Below are 17,230 nucleotides of genomic sequence, written 5' to 3'. Positions count from 1 at the left end.
TCAGTGGCGGGAGGAAGTAGATAGAGGGAAAAGGAAACGTTCTCCCTCATTGGCCCGGAGTTATTGAAAGTAATGTGCCACTTTCTGATTGGCTCTTTCTTAAACCTTAATGACAGGAGACAAACTTGCCGGTTCCTCATTCCGTGGTGCTGCCTTAAGCCCCAGGTAAAGTAGGCTTAGACGCCAAAAGTGCTCCATTTGGCCAATGAGTGTTTTTTTAAGCACTTGTATACATTAGGTGTTTAATATATATTTATTGAATTGAGTTCTTCCAATTCTGTAATGAAAGAAGAAAAGAACAACTTTCTCTTCGGAAGCGATCATCTAACATCTTGGTCCCAGGATTCTTATTATGCTCTTAGAAATTATTGAGGACCCCAGAACTTTTGTTTATGTGAGTTATATCTTATCAGTTACTATGTAGAAAGTTAAAGTTTTAAAATAATTTTTTTTTATTTAAAAGTTATATGCATAGGTTATTTTTCAGCAACGACAATTGCAAAACCTTTTGTTCAATTTTTCCCTTCCTCCCCCCACCCCTTCCCCGCGATGGCAGGTAGACCAATACATGTTAAACATAAGTTTAACAGCACAAGTTAAATACAATATATGTATACATGGCCATACAGTTATTTTGCTGTACAAAAAGAATCTGACTTTGAAATAATGTACAATTAGCCTGTGAAGGAAATCACAAATGCAAGCGGACAAAAATAGAGCGATTGGGAATTCTATGTAGTGGTTCATACTCATTTCCCAGAGTTCTTTCGCTGGGTGTAGCTGGTTCAATTCATTACTGCTCTATTGGAACTGATTTGGTTCATCTCATTGGCGAAAAGGGCCACGTCCGTCAGAATTGATCATACAGTGTTGTTGTTGAAGTATATAATGATCCCCTGGCCCTGTTCGTTTCACTCAGCATCAGTTCATGTAAGTCTCCCCAGGCCTTTCTGAAATCCTCCTGCTGGTCATTTCTTACAGAACAATAATATTCCATAACGTTCATATACCACAATTTACTCAACCATTCTCCAATTGATGGGCATCCACTCAGTTTCTAGTTTCTGGCCACTACAAAGAGGGCTGCCCCAAACATTTTGGCACATACAGGTCCCTTTCCCTTCTTTAGTATCTCTTTGGGGTATAAGCCCAGTAGAAACACGGCTGGATCAAAGGGTGTGCACAGTTTGATAACTTTTTGAGCATAGTTCCAAATTGCTCTCCAGAATGACTGGATGTGTTCACAATTCCACCAACAATGTATCAGTATCCCTGTTTTCCCACATCCCCTCCAACATTCTGCATTCTCTTTCCCTGTCATTCTAGCCAATCTGACAGGTGTGTAGTGGTATCTCAGAGTTGTCTTAATTTGCATTTCTCTGATTAATAATGGTTTGGAGCATCTTTTCATATGGCTAGAAATAGTTTCAATTTCTTCATCTGAGAATTGTCTGTTCATATCCTTTGACCATTTATCAATTGGAGAATGGCTTGATTTCTTATAAATTAGAGTCAAGTCTCTATATATTTTGTAAATGAGGCCTTTTATCAGAACCTTTGACTGTAAAAATGTTTTCCCAGTTTATTGCTTCCCTTCTAATCTTGTTTGCATTTGTTTTGTTTGTACAAAAACTTTTCAATTTGATATAATCAAAATTTTCTATTTTGTGATCAATAGTGATCTCTAGTTCTTCTTTGATCATAAATTCCTTTCTTTTCCACGGGTCTGAAAGGTAAACTATCCTATGTTTTCTAATTTATTTATAATCTCATTCTTTATGCCTAGGTCATGAACCCACTTTGACCTTATCTTGGTGTACAGTGTTAAGTGTGGGCCAATGCCTAGTTTCTGCCATACTAATTTCCAATTTTCCCAGCAGTTTTTGTCAAACAGTGAGTTCTTATCCCAAAAGCTGGGGTCTTTGGGTTTGTCAAACAGTAGATTATTAAAGTTATTGACTGTTTTGTCCTTTGAACCCAACCTATTCCACTGATCAACTAGTCTATTTCTTAGCCAATACCAAATGGTTTTGGTAATTGCTGCTTTATAATATAATTTTAGATCTGGTACAGCTAGGCCACCTTCATTTGATTTTAAAATAAAATTTAAAGATATTTATTAACTTAAAAGTAATAATAAGCCCATTACACATTAAATAACAGTTTGGGTTTTTTAATATATTTTTATTTACATGTTAACATTTCCCAATTATATATTTTTTAAAAATTAACATTCATTTTTTAAAACTTTGAATTCCAAATTTTTCCCTCCCTCCCCCAAGCAATATATTGATATCAATATAATGTATATTGATATAATATCAATTATACATATGTAGTCATGTATTAAATTTATAAATGTGACAGAAGAAAACACAAATAAAAAAAAAAGTATGCTTCAGTCTGCATAAAAATCATCAGTTCTTTTTCTGGAAGTAGATAGCATTTTTCACCATGGGTCCTTTGCAATAGTCATGGATCATTATATTGGTCAGTAGTTAGTGAAGACTCAGGAAAGAAAATTCTCTCTATCAAAGGTTTTGGCACTGTTAAATGGCACAATATTACAAATGGATATATATGTTTGTATATGTCTATACACACACATCTATATATGTAATGAGTTTATATATATAAAGGTGTCTATGTATGTGTATATATATGTGTGTGTTTATGTATGTGTGCATGTGTGTATATAAGTTATATTTGTATATGAAATGTGTACATATAGGTAAGGTGTGCATGTGTATATAGATGTGGGTGTGTGTTGTATATATGTATGTATGTATGTATGTATAGAGAGAGTGCTATATGTATGTATAAGTGTGTGTTTATATATAGAGAGTGTGTATCTGTATATATAGAAGTATGTATATGTATATGGGTGTGTATATATGTCTGTACATAAATGTGTGTATGTGTATATAGAGATGTGTCTGTATATGGATATATGTATGTATATGGGTGTGTATATATGTATACATGCACATGTATATAGCTATGTGTACATGTATATGTATATATAGGTGTGTATACATACCACTGTATATGTATATACGTGTGTATATGTATATGGGTGTGTATCTATGTGTTTGTACATAAATGTGTATGTGTTTATATGTGTATGTGTATATAGAGGTATATATGTATATGGGTATATGTATGTATATGGGTGTATATATGTATTGTTATACAGAGTTATAGATATAGTTATACATACATGATACCATTAAAGAAGAGTGTATTACAATTTGCTTCACTGTTGAACCCTGAGGACCATGAAATTTCACCATCTGACTTACAGCTGAAACCTATATCTGTTGTTTCAGAATTTCTTGAAAGCAGGGACTGTCTTGCTTTTCTATTTGTTTCTCTTGTGTTTAATAGTGTTTTACACATTTTGTTGTTGTCCAGTCTTTTCAGTACTGTCTAACTCTTCATGACACCACTTGGGGTTTAAAAATATTGGAATGATTTGCTATTTCCTTCTTCAGTTCATTTTACAGATGAGGAAACTCAGGCAAATTGGGTTAAGTGACTGGCCTGCTCTCACAGTTAGGATGTGTCTAAGGCTGGATTTGAACTCAACTCTTCTTGCCTTCTGACCCCTTGGTCTATCCACTCTGCCTCCTACCTGCCCTATGTTTGAAGAAGTACTTTTTCATTCATTCTAGTCTAGATTACTCTTCCCATTTGTTTTCTTAGTGTGTTAACAAACTCACTAGATGGGGGCAGAGACTTTGGTATTCCTTTGTAGCCCTTATCTAGCCTTCCTGAACCCTTAAATTTATTGAATACCAATATTTTGGGATTTTTATAGATATGTAAGATGGTGGCAAAATAAATTCACAGTGCTGAAATTGTCTCTTATTTTTTGTTTTTTAATTTTTATTTTAAAAAATCAATATTTTATTTTCTAAATACATGTAAAGATAGTTTTCAACATTAGTTTTTATAAGACTTTGTGTTCCAAATTTTTGTCCCTCCCTTCCTTATCTCTGTCCTCCCCAAGACAACAATCTGATATAGATTAAATATGTGCAATTCTTTTAAACATATTTCCATATTTGTCATGTGCAAGAAAAATCAGAACAGAAAAGAAAAAAACTATGAAAAAGAAAGAAACAAACAAAAAATGAAAATACAGTGCTTCGATCCACATGTCTTTCTGGATGTGGATGGCATTTTCCAACCCAAGTCTATTGGAATTGCCTTGAATTTGCTCATTGTTGAAAAGAGGAAGAAAAAAACAAACAAAAAATGAAAATACTATTCTTTGATCCACATTCAGTCTCCAGAATTCTTTCTCTGGATGTGGATGAATTTTCTAATCCAAGTCTATTGAAACTGCCTTGAATTTCTTCCTTATTGAGAAGAGCCAAATCTATCACAGTTGATCATCACATAATCTTATTGCTGTGTATAATGATCTGGTTCTGCTCATTTCACTTAGCATCAGTTCATGTAAGTCTCTCCAGGCCTCTCTGTATTCATCCTGCTGATTATTTTTTATAGAACAAGAATATTTCATAACATTGATATTGTGTGGGAAAGGTGAAGAACTTACAGCTCAAGCACATATTGATCAGTAACTGTTAAATTAGCTGAAGCCTTCAGGCCTAGTTTCAGCTTCTCCGGAGTCACGTGATTTTAGATAAGGCTTGGACTACATTCCATTATCCAAAGAGGGAATTAAAAATATAGGTGGATGAAGAAGCATATTGCATTCTACTAACCAAATAGGGGAATAAAGACTTATTTAGCCAATCACAACATACAGAGGGTGAGATTTTGGGGGTTCTTTGTCTGAAATGTATAAAAACTTTGAGCACTCTCACAGGAATAGCTCTCCTGCTGTGAGCATTTTTTTATCACAGATGGGACAGCCCGCTTTTCGAGATTCTAATAAATTTTCTGCTTTTTACTTTGCGTGAACTCTTGAGTAGTCATTTTTGGGTAGGAATCTTTTGTGTCTCACACAATATACCATAACTTATTGAGTCATTCCCCAGCTGATGGGCATCCACTCACTTTCCAGTTCTTTGCCCCTACAAAAAGGGCTGCTATAAACATTTTTATACATGAGGATCCTTTTTTTTTTTTCCCCTTTTATGATCTCTTTGGGATGCAAACCCAGGAGTGAGACTACTGGGTCAAAGGGTATGAAAAGTTTTATAATCTTTTGGGCTATAAATTGCTCACCATCAGCAGATTGGGGACAGCTTAAGTGGAACAATGGATATTATTCAAAGCCTGAATTCCAGTCCAACCTCAGACACTAGCTGTGTGACCACGTGCAAATCCTTAATCCTGTTTGCCTCAGTTTCCTCATCTGTAAAATGAGTGAGAAGGAAATGACAAAACTATTCTAGTATCACTGCCAAGAAAACCCTAAATGTCAAACACAAGTGAATAATCAGCACGTGACTTTTTCCCACTGAAGCAATTGGGGTTAAGTGGATTAAACCCAGGGACACACAGCTAGAAAGTGTTAAGTGTCTGAGGGACAGATTTGAACTCGGGTCCTCCTGAATTTGGGCTGGTGCTCTATCCACTGCACTACCTAGCCACCCCTCAGCATTCAGAATTATTAAAGGAAATTTTTTGTCTTAGTTCAATAAAAATATACTAAGCCAAAATAATGTTTACTAAGTTATAAACATACAAATTTGCCAAAAAATGATTCCTTCATAATGAAATGCCATCTTTAACAATAAATCTAAAAAGATAAGGCATGAAATTGTTACAGAAAAAGAGAAGTATCATACTAATCCATTGTGATCTCTTTTTCTGTAACATTTCTATTCTTCCAGGACCATCTCAGTTCTCTGCCAAGCGGGAGGCTACGTACCTCTTTACCTTGGAAGTTTTTCCAGCAAAATGAGCCAATTTAGAGTGAGAGGAGACTGACTCCCATCTCTCTTTTGTGGCTAAACTTTAAAGACATTTACAGTTGGTGTCTCTACTTCCTTCTTTCTTTTAAATCATCTGGCTTTCAATCTGAAACTTGAACAATATTATCCCTACCCTCAAGGAGCACACATTCTAAGGAAGGAAATAACATGCAATCAATCAACTAACAAACATTGGAAATCAAACTGCTTAGAACTAAGAGAATAAGAAAAAAAAAAAAGTGAAGGCCTTGGTTTTCTTAGCAGATGTCAAAAATGGTTTGCCATTTCTTCTCCAGCTCATTTTACAGATGAGGAAACTGAGGCAACAGGATTAAGTAACTTGCTCAAGGTCCCATAGCTGGGGCCAAATTTAACTCAAGAAGACTCATCTTCTTAATTCCATGCCCTTTATTCTATAGTCTAGTGTGACACCTCAATGCCCATCACATATAATAGGCATTATTTAATAAATGCTTGTTGTCTGACCCAACAACAGAGACGAACAAGTATCCCATTAAGTAATGTTTTTTGTTGTTTTTACACATATAAAACCAGCTGTGGTTTATCTGTTTTTCTATGAAAAGCCTATAAACCATTATCCCATTTAACTTCTCTTATTCAATTTATATAGAGAATAGCAATATTTATATAATTGATAAAATTTATTTTCTCTACTAGTGTGTCCTTTCAGTCATTGAGCAATGATCTCACATTTAGAGCACCAAAAGTTAAATATATTTATAGATGGCCTAAAAACTGTGATTTGTGCACAGAAATGTTTCTAGCAGGACTCTTAAAAAATGGATTGGGGTAAACAAAGTGAAGGCCTGCAGACTTCTTGAAAAGGACTAAATTAGCTCAGCAGAGAAAAATACTAGTTCAAGTGACCAAATTATTTCTCTTCTTTCAGAGGAAGTGATTGAGAAAAACATCTCAGTCTTCAGATGTGTTCCCAAGCCATTTTGAAGGCTAGCTCTTTCCCAGATCTTAGAAACTCAGTGAAAGAAACACGGGGGAAAAAACTGGACAATGTGATCGGGCACAAAACAAACTTGCCTGGTAGGTTTGTGCTGTAACAGATAAGGAAGGAAACAAGGTGCCCATACACCAAAGGGAAGGTCAACTTTGGCCTTAAATTTCAGGAACACACTTGGAAATGCCATCCAGCAGAGGGCAGTGATACCTTTATGGTCACATTCAGATTCGGGAGTCACTGAGGACAGTGCCCTAAAGCAAACCCTCTGTATTCCTTTTATGAGTGGACCTTTGAGGAGCCTCCTCCCCAAGCTGTGGTCAGTGCAAAAATTCTCCAGCTATCCACAGCCTGATCCGGGGTTTGAGAAACTGGCAGTATCTGTCGCAGTTAGCTCTTTTTATTTCTTTAATAAAACAAATAAACATTTATTAAATGCCGATTATGTATAAGGGCAGCAAGATGGCACAGTAGATAGAGTGCCAGGTCTGCAGTCAAGAAGAACTGAGTTTTAATTTGACCTCATACACTTACTAGCTATATGACTCTGGCCAAGTCACTTATCCTTGTTTGCCTTAATGAGCAAATGAGCTGAAGAAGAAAATAGCAAACCATTCCAGTATCTCTACCAAGAAGACCCCTAAAGGGATCACAAAGAGTCTGATATCTGAGAAAAAAAGACTAAACAACGAAAACAACAATAAATTATGTATAAGGCTTTGTGCCAAATAAATAGGCTGTGCATAGAAGATGAAATGAAACAAAATCCTTCTTTGTGAGGAGATTAAAATCTGATGGTCAGTAGGTAAAATATATACAAAGATGATCAGAATATGGTTATAGTATGCTAAATGTAAAGGAAAGATCCATACATTGTTATGAGAGATTTAAGAAGACAAATACCATTCAAGACTGATCAGAAAAGGCTGCATGCAAGAGGAAGCTTCCATGAGCTTCGAGGCTGAGTCTTGAAGGAATAGAAAGATTTTAATAGCTGGAGATATATGTGTTGAGGAGAATGGCACTGGATCAGGATAGGGCAGAACAAGATCAAGTTAGGATCAGTCGTTCAGTTGGGCAAGGACATAGAACACATAAAGAGAACTAGTAATGATAGGGTTAGAAAGGCTATTGGAGTTAAATTGGTAGGCCTTCAATTTCCAGCTATGGTAGGTTAGCAATATAGAGCCACAGGCAATTTATGAATAACGAATTGACGTGGTCAGACTAGTGCATTAAAAAAAGATTTTTTTTAAAAAGAAGCAGTGTGAAAAAGGATGGATTGGAGAGAGGGAAGGCTAGATTTAGAAGTAATAATTAGAGCTGTGAAAGGAAACATGTTCCCAAGGGAAGGGAAGCATTTATATAGTACCAATGATGCACCAGGCGCTGTGCCAATTGCTTTTTACAGATATCATTTTATTTGCTCCTCAATAACAACCCTGGGAGGTAGGTGCTGTATAATCCCCATTTTTATAACTGAGGAAACTGAGTCAGACAAAGGTGTGACTTGTCCAGGGCCACACAGCTAGTGCCTGAGGCCATTTTTGAGCTCAGCAATGAGAAGTCCCAGCTCTGCTCTTTAGTTGCCACTGGTCGGGAGAGAACAAACCACAAGCCAGGTAACCTCCTCCTCCCTTGAATAGCCGGGGACAACCACCCCAGGTAGACTCTACCCTACACAGCCCTGACTTTTCAGCTTTTCCCAGCAATCCCCCTTTGAGGTAAAACACCCTTCAAGCACACAACTTCCAAAACTAAAACAACAACAAAGAAACCCAACCACCTGTTTCTCAGGGTGCCGAGAGAAAGTGGCTCCTGTGGAGCTTTGGGGATTTGAAAGGCCCCCATCTATGTGGACACCCTAGGAGCAGACCGGCTGGAAACTGAAGACCCGGGTCTGAAGGACCGGGATTAGGAGGCGACAGGCTTTTTAGTTTCATCTGAAACTGATTAAAATGAAACACAAAACCCGAGAGCAGGGGAGAGGAGTTCAGAATCGCAGCCCCATGGGCCATTGTCTTTTCTCCCAGTGCCCTGATCTCTGGCCTGGGTCCCATCACTGATCAGATTTCCCCTGGCCCAGGCAAACCCTGCCCTGCCTATAAACTCCACAGAATGGCCCCTTTGTACCAAGACGAACCAAAATAGCAGCATCTTCTGTTTTCTGCCTGGGGAGATTCACTTAAAACCCCAAAGTCCCAGATGTGAACGACAATGGAAGTTGTTGTTGCAAATTTGTGCCCCGGGAACAGATGAGAGATTCAGCCAGGCAGGTACTCGGAAAGCAGCCAGCAGGGTGGGTTGGTAGAGGAAAGGAGAGAACAATTATGCAGTCACTCCATTAACCCAATTAGCAAACACTGGCAGGGATTCTGCTAATCACCCAAGAAGCCTAATGGTGGAGGTGGGAAAAAGGGACAAGGGAGTGAGGGGAAGCTGGGAAAGGAATTCCCCAGAAAAGAAAGAAAGAATAAAACTTATTGGCAATTTCTTTGATTTCTCAGCTGTTAAATAGGCTTGATATTTTTAAAATGTCCTGCAATTGTACCATGCCCTCAGGCACTGGAATGAACAATGTTTGCATTAATTAATAAATCAGATGGTGTCTTATCACTACAGCAGAGTTTTGATGTGAATACACCCAGGGTGGCCTGGGGAATTGGATTGGAGCCTTGATTGATCGCAGCAGTTCTGTCATTGACAAAAGCTTAAATCTGTAATAAATGGTAGAGAGGCTAGGGCCTCTCATTAAGACCTGTATTCTAGTCCCACTACTATAGGATCATGAAAACTGAATTTCTGCTGCCTCATTTTTTCACATGCATATGTATATAAATACTCTATATGTAATTATAGTATATACGTGTATATATGTATTCATTGTGTATATGTATGTGAACATGCATTTAGGATAGAACCTGAATCTGTGTTTTTATTGGTGTAGGGACCTCAGGAATGATGAAAACACCTACCAACCCCTTCTCTATAACTTAAATTCTGAAATATTGCCTAGTTAAGTGGCTTGCCTAAGATCACAAAGCCAGTATTTGTCAAAAGTGGGATTTAGAACCAGTTTATGCTATGCTTGAATTTGCGTGTTTACATCTATGTATGTGTACACACACAGAGCTGACAGTTTTATATATATATGTACATATACACACACACATACACACACACATCTGAAGCAGCATAGTTATATATGTATGTATATTTATATACATATACACACAATTTAAAGCAGTATAGTTATATATGTGTATATTTATATACACACATCTAAATATATATGTACATTTATATATTTATACTCATACACATCTGAAGCAGTATAGTTATATATGTATATATATATTTATATTTATACACACATCTGAATATATATGTATATTTATACACATATAGCTTCAATTTCCTTGCATCATCGCCAAACATCTCTTGAAAGGAAGTTGGTATAATGGCCAAAAAGTTCTACCTCTGATACGCATCAGCTTTGCCCCCATAAGAGAGTCACTTAATTTCCCAGTGCCCTCGTTAAATCTGTAAAACTATAAGTCACTGATGTGTTAGCCAGCCTGAATCAGTGAAGGAAGTTTCAATACTGGCAATTTTCAATATCTATTGAAATCACAAGTTTCTGTTGCCCTAACACAGAAAACTCTGATTTTTTTTTCCCCCCCCCAGGAGGGGAAGGAAGGAATGAGTATGTTTTTGTTCTTCTAAGTGGAGAAAAGAAAAATCTGCCTGACATCTGTGTGTTGGGGGGTTGGGGGGGGAAGGGGGGGATGTTAGAAGAGAGAGAATAATTAGACATTAGTAGATGAGAGAGAAGACCCGTCTTAGGACACATGGTGGGAATGTGCTAGCCTTGTTCTTCGTCTCCCTGATTTTCAGATTTTCCCAAGTCTTGCCTATCAAGCTGTTTCTTTCTATTCTTCTATCAATATTATCTTCATATTTTCTTACTTCCTCAACTAAGTTTTTTTTTTTTTTGGTAATTCCTTTATCAACCTCAATATCCTTTAAAAGAGAAAATTAGTCAGGAATGAAGGATATAGGCATTTATTAAGTACTTAGTATGTATTAGGCTCTGGGTTAAGCACTTTGTAAATGTTATCTCATTAATCTTTACAATAACTCTGGGAAACAGATACTATTATTTTCATTGCACAATTGAAAAAACTGAGGCAGACAGAGGGTAAGAGATTTGTGTAGAGTCAAACAGCTAGTATTTGATCACACGTTTGAACTCAACTCTTTTTTCTAGGCCCAGGGCACTATTTAAGTGGCCACCTAGCTGTCAAACTTTTTTTTTCAATGCAAGTAAATAATATTATAGTTCTTTTGTCAATTAATCAAAAAAAGTAAAAGAGCATTTATTAAATGCCTACTGTATGCCAAATACTATGCTAAGTCTAGGGGACTGAAGAACAAAAATTAAATATTCCTTGCCTTCCAAGAGCTTATGGCCTATTGGGGAGACTATACTATTTAAGTATTTTAAAATATCTAAAATAAATACAAGGTAGTTTGGGTGAAGAACACATTAGCAAGTAAGGGGATCAAAAAAAGCTTCATGTAGAAGGAGCCTCAAACTGAGTTTTGAAAGAAATTCAGGATTCTAAGAGGTAGTGGTAAGGAGGGAATGAATGGATTCTAGGCATATGGAACAGCTTGTACAAGAGCACAGAAATGAGAGTTGGGGTGTTGTATGTGTGAGGAATAGCAAGAAAGCCAGTTGACTGGACCAGAACAGCCTAAAGAGGAATAGTATACAATAAGTCTGGAAGGGTATATTGAGCCTGGCTGTGAAGAACTTTAAAAGGCAGAGTAGTTTATGTTTGATCACAGAAACAATAGGTAGCCACTGGGAGTTTATAGAGCAGGGGAGTAATATGGTTGAGGCTATACTTTAGGAAAATCAGTTGAGCAGCTTCCTGGGTGATGGATTGTAGAAGAGAAACTTGAGGAAGGGAGATCAATTAAAAAGCTATTTCAACAGTCTAGGCAAGAGATGATATGTATCTGAGCTAGGATAGTAGCCATAAAAAGAAAGGAGTAGACATTTTAATATATTTAATATTTTTTTATTTTCCCCAGTTACACATAAAGCAATTTTTAAACATTTGTTTTTAAAACTTTGAGTTTGAAATTCTCTCCCTTCCTCCCTACTCTACCCCCATTAAGAAGGCATATGTGAAATTATGCAAACATTTCCATAAAAATCATGTTGTGCAAGAAAACATAGATCTCTCCGCCCCCCTTGCAAAAAAAAGTTGCAAGAGAAAAAAAAGAAAGTATATTTAAAAGTATGCTTCAATCTATAATGATACAATAAGTTCTTTCTCTGGGTACGGATAATATTTTTTATCATAAGCCCTTCAGAATAGTCTTGGACCATTGTGTTGCTAAAAATAGCAGTCTTTACAGCTGATCATCCCACAACTTTGCATTATTTTGTACTCAGTACATTTCACTTTGCACAAGATCTTGGAGGACTTTCCAGGCTTTTCTAGTAACATTCTGCTCATCATTTCACCCCCTCATTCTTTAGGATTAGATTATTTAGTTTTCAATAAATTTTTAATCTATTTTTCCCTGGCCCTTTATTACATGTAATTTTTCTTGCATCATAATCTGAAAAAGATGCATTTACTATTTTTGCCTTTCTGCATTTGATTTTGAGGTTTTTATGCCCCAATATATGGTCAATTTTTATGTAGGTTCCATGTACCGCCAAGAAAAAAGTATATTCAATTCTGTCCCTATTCAATTTTCTCCAAAGGTCTATAATGTCTAACTTTTCTAAAATTCTATTTACCTTCTTAACTTCTCTCTTATTTATTTTTGTAGTTTGATTTATCTAGTTCTGATTGAGAAAGTTGAGATCCCCCACTATAGTTTTGTTATCTATTTCTTCTTGCAGCTCTTTTAACTTTTATTCGAGGAATTTGGCTGTTATACCACTTGGTGCATATATGTTTAATATTGATATTACTTCATTATCTATGGTACCCTTTAGCAAAATGTAGTTTCCTTCCTTGTCTCTTTTAATTAGATCTATTTTTGCTTTTGCTTGATTTGAGATCAAGATCGCTACCTCTGCCTTTTTTTTTTTTTTAACTTCAGCTGAAGCATAATAGATTCTGCTCCAGCCTTTTACCTTTATTCTGTATGTATCACTCTGTTTTAAATGTGTTTCTTGTAAACAACATACTGTAGGATTCTGGCTTTTAATTTAGCCTGCTATCTGCTTCTATTTTATGGGAGAATTTGTCCCATTCACAATCACAGTTTAAATTACTAACTCTGGATTTCCTTCCATCTTATTTCCCCCAAGCTATATTTTTTTCCTTTCCCCCTTTGCCTCCTCTCCAGTGTTTTGCTTCTGGCCATTACCTTCCTCAAACAACTTTCCCCCTTTCTTATTCCTCTCCCCATCTACATCTGTTCTCCCTTCTATTAGACTCTCCCTTTCCTTTCCCCTTTCCTCCCTACTTCCTATAGAGTGAGACAAGTTTCTCTGTGAAATTAAATATTTCTGATATTCTCTTTTCTCATCATTTCTAATAGAACAATAATATTCCTTCATGATCCTATATCACTATTTATATACAACTATTCCCTAGTTGATGGTCATCTCCTCAATTTCCAATTCTTTTCTCTGAGAAGAGAACTGCTCTAAGTATTTCTGTACAAAGAGGTCAGAAAGAAGCAGACTTGAAAGACATTGGGAAAGCAAAAGCAATGGCAACTGATTTGATATGTGGGGTTTGAGAGAATGAAAAGTTGGCACTCCGGAGTACCAGCCTGAGTAAATGGAAGCCCTTGCCAAATATAAAGAAGTCTGAAGAGGGGTGAGTTTGATAGGGATTTTAGGAAAGAATTTAAGATGTCTACAGGACATCTGCTTTACAGTGTTCTATAGGAAACAGTTGGTCCTTGAAGACTGAACCTGAGAGAAACCAGCACTTCTCTGAGAGGCAGCTAGATGGTGCAGTGGATAGAACCCTGGACTGGAGTCAGGAAGATCTGCATTCAAAGGTGTCCTGACTCCAGCTGCAAAATCACTTAACCTGTCTGCCTCAGTTTCCTCAATTGTAAAGTAAGAGTAATAATAGTACATACCTTCTAGGGGATCAAATGAAACAAATCACTTAAGCTGTCTGCCTCAGTTTCCTTAATTGTAAAATAAGAGTAATAATAGTACATACCTCCTAGGGGATCAAATGAAACAACATTTTTTAAAGTGCCTAGCACATAGTAGGTACTTAATAAATTCTTATTTCCTTCCTCCCTTCCATACAACAATCCATTTTGGGTCTCCATGCCTCTGTATTGGTGACCCCTTATGTTTGAAAGGCATTTTCTCCCTCCCTTTGCCTCACAGAAACCATCTACCTTCAAGACACTTCTGCATGAAGCCTTTCCTGATTGCCACCAAATAATGTACTGAGCCTCCCTAATTTTAGCTACTTTGTATTTAATTGCATTTATTCTGTATTTTTTGTTGCATTTATTTTTTTCTGTATCTTTACATGCTGTATTTATTTTGTTTATATTTATTTCCCATGGTAAAAGGTAAGCTCCTTGTGATTAGGGATTGTTTTATTCCTTGCATCACCAGTGCCCCCACAGTACCAGACACATAGTAAGCAGTTTGTAAATAAATAAATACTTGTTGATTCATTGATATATAGATGATTAAATGACCTTTGACAGTACCACATGTGGTCCGGATTGGTTGCTCAGACCCTTGTGGCTCTCTCAGACAGGGCTTTAATTTTTCTGAATAAAATGCACAATGCCTCACCATACATCCAGTTGTTTTACTCTCTATATCTATATCCATGCCTGATGTTGATGACAACTTCTAGAATAATTTTCCCTGATGGGGATATTTGTAGGATAATATAATTTAGCTTCTTCATTTTATATAATAACAAAGAGAAGAGTTCTCTACCCCAAGATATATTGCTCCATCCCATATATGAACTCACACACATACACACATATATATGCACTCATAAGCTATACATCCTATATCTATTTATATATGTATATTTCACAAGTACAGATATACACCCACAATAAATATATCTCTATTTCCTAGAAATTAGTGAGTATACAACATTCCTCTGACAGCATCTCCATACATGGAAGAGGCTGGAGAGCCTACTTCTTGGAAAAGGTGTGATGATTTCTAATGGAAATGCCTTGGAGAGAATTGGAGCACTTGGCTATGATTGGCTAACCACCAATGGTGGCTTGGTTGTAGAAACATTTAAAAAGTACTAGTGAACAAATCCCCAGCTAATTTCTTCTCTGCTTCATTTTGTTTCTGGCTGCTTTGCCCTTGATTTGATTCTTTTGCTGATGGCATTTGATGAGAGGCAATTAAAGCCTTGGCCCCTCCCCACTGTGGCTGAAATGTGTCCTCCTGAAACAGATGTTGGGCCCTGGTCTCTGTGTTTTATGTTCTAGATAAAGAAATTAAAGACTCTGATTTTGAGAATTGGGGAAAGCCAGGAGAATATGTCTCCATCATCAGTGTTCCAGATTGTCAGATTTTGCAGAAAGCTCAGTATCCATACCTAGAGGAGTAAAGAACGTTCAATAAGTGGATCGATATTATTAATATTATTGTGTCAGGCACTCTGCTAAGTCCTGGGAATATAAAGTGAGACAAAAGACAGTCCTTTCAAGGAACTTACAATCTTCTGCCCAAATCCTGTACTAGGACACGACTCATCCAACAGTCATGAATGTAAACTTGAAAGGAGCCAATGTTCAGAAGAAATAGCGCCAAGAGTAAACCTAAACTGCCCAGAAAATAGAGAAGAGTGTGGCTGAGGTGTTGGAGGGTAATTGAAATTTCCTTATTGCTCCATCCTTGAAATAGCTATCCCTTAATAAGAATACTGGTGTTGTATTGAAATAAAACTAAGGGGCCATCACCCATCACTAGCTGACAGCTTACAACTAAGGTGCCATCACTAGCACCTGAAGATGAGGAAACACAGCTAGAGAGAACTTCAGCCAGGGGTAATAGAGAAAGGCACGCCAATTTTTCAGAGCACCCTGGGAACCTTAGGGGCAGATGTATCAGACCTCACTCACCAGAACATAGTTATTACACACAAATATAGACTTAGATGCAGATGTTCAATCTACCTAGGAAGCTTTTGTGTATTTGAGAAATGCTATATAATCTTGACTTTAGTTATACCTTTCATCTGGGAATGAATCATAAAGTAGACCAAGGTAACAGACTAGCTGTGTCATGATTTAGTTCATTTACCACCCATGATTGAGTCTCTGCCGCCCTGCTTCTTCAGGGGTTGGAGTCAAGTTGAAGCAAGAAGGGTGGACGCAACAATAGGGATCCAATTAAACAATACCATCCCTGTTCTTAACAAAAAGACAGAATTGCTACAGATTCTTCCTCCTCTTGTTTCATAATTCCCCAGTGAGCTGCACCTGGTCTTTTACCCCTGGGGTTGCAAGGCTTGCTGCATCGTAGGTGGCCCCCAAGGAAGTCTGAGCCCCTCAGGCCACTAGCATTTGGGAAAATGACTCATTATTTTTTGTATGATGGAGGGAGAGAGTTCTTGAAACCTCTGACATCTTTAGGGGTGAGTCAGGAGAACAAGATCCAGATTTTCTTCCTTTTGTTCCCTGCAGGAGGGCTCCTGAGCCACTCACACTCACCTGTGGGCAGGCCAAGGCAGGAAGATGCACTGTGAAGAGGCAGGGAGGAACATAATCCCTCATGAGATGGGCAGGAGGTCTTTCCCAGCGTTCCCTGGAGTCTTCTGCCCTCCTTCCTGACCATGTATTTGTAATGTCAGCTAATCTGTGCCTGAGAAAAAAGGTCTCAGACTTTAAGCAAGCTGACACAAGCCATCATGGGCTTGTTCTTGTCTCTGAACTTGCCTTATCTAGGGAGTTACCTTAGCAAGAACAAGTAACCTTTAAAAAAAAAAATTAAATATCCCATTTTTGTTTTTATCCGTTGTTGCTATTGTTTGGTGCTGTTCTACTTTGCAGGCGCCACCTCCCCCACGTGCAGACTTTGGCTGCCTCCCTCTTTCCTCCTGGGCAAGGGGCCCAGGAGCCCCTTTGAACCTCCCAGTATTTGAACCTTGGTGCCCTGTTATGGTGTTGAGAGTCCCTACAGCTGCTCTGGACAAGCAGGGTCTCCTATTCTTTTCTTTCTCTTCCTTCTTCTCTCTTCTCCCTCTCTACTTCATCCTTTTCCTCTCCTCCTTTTACTCATTCTTTTCTTTTTCCTCCTCTGCCTCTTTCTCTTCTTCCTCCTTCTGTCCTCTCCTTCCTTCCTCCTCCTCCTTTTCTTTCT

The sequence above is a fragment of the Antechinus flavipes genome, chromosome 4, assembly GCF_016432865.1.
Source record: "Antechinus flavipes isolate AdamAnt ecotype Samford, QLD, Australia chromosome 4, AdamAnt_v2, whole genome shotgun sequence".
NCBI lineage: Eukaryota > Metazoa > Chordata > Mammalia > Dasyuromorphia > Dasyuridae > Antechinus > Antechinus flavipes.
The sequence above is the reverse complement of the archived record's forward strand: the minus strand, read 5'-3'. Positions refer to the sequence as shown.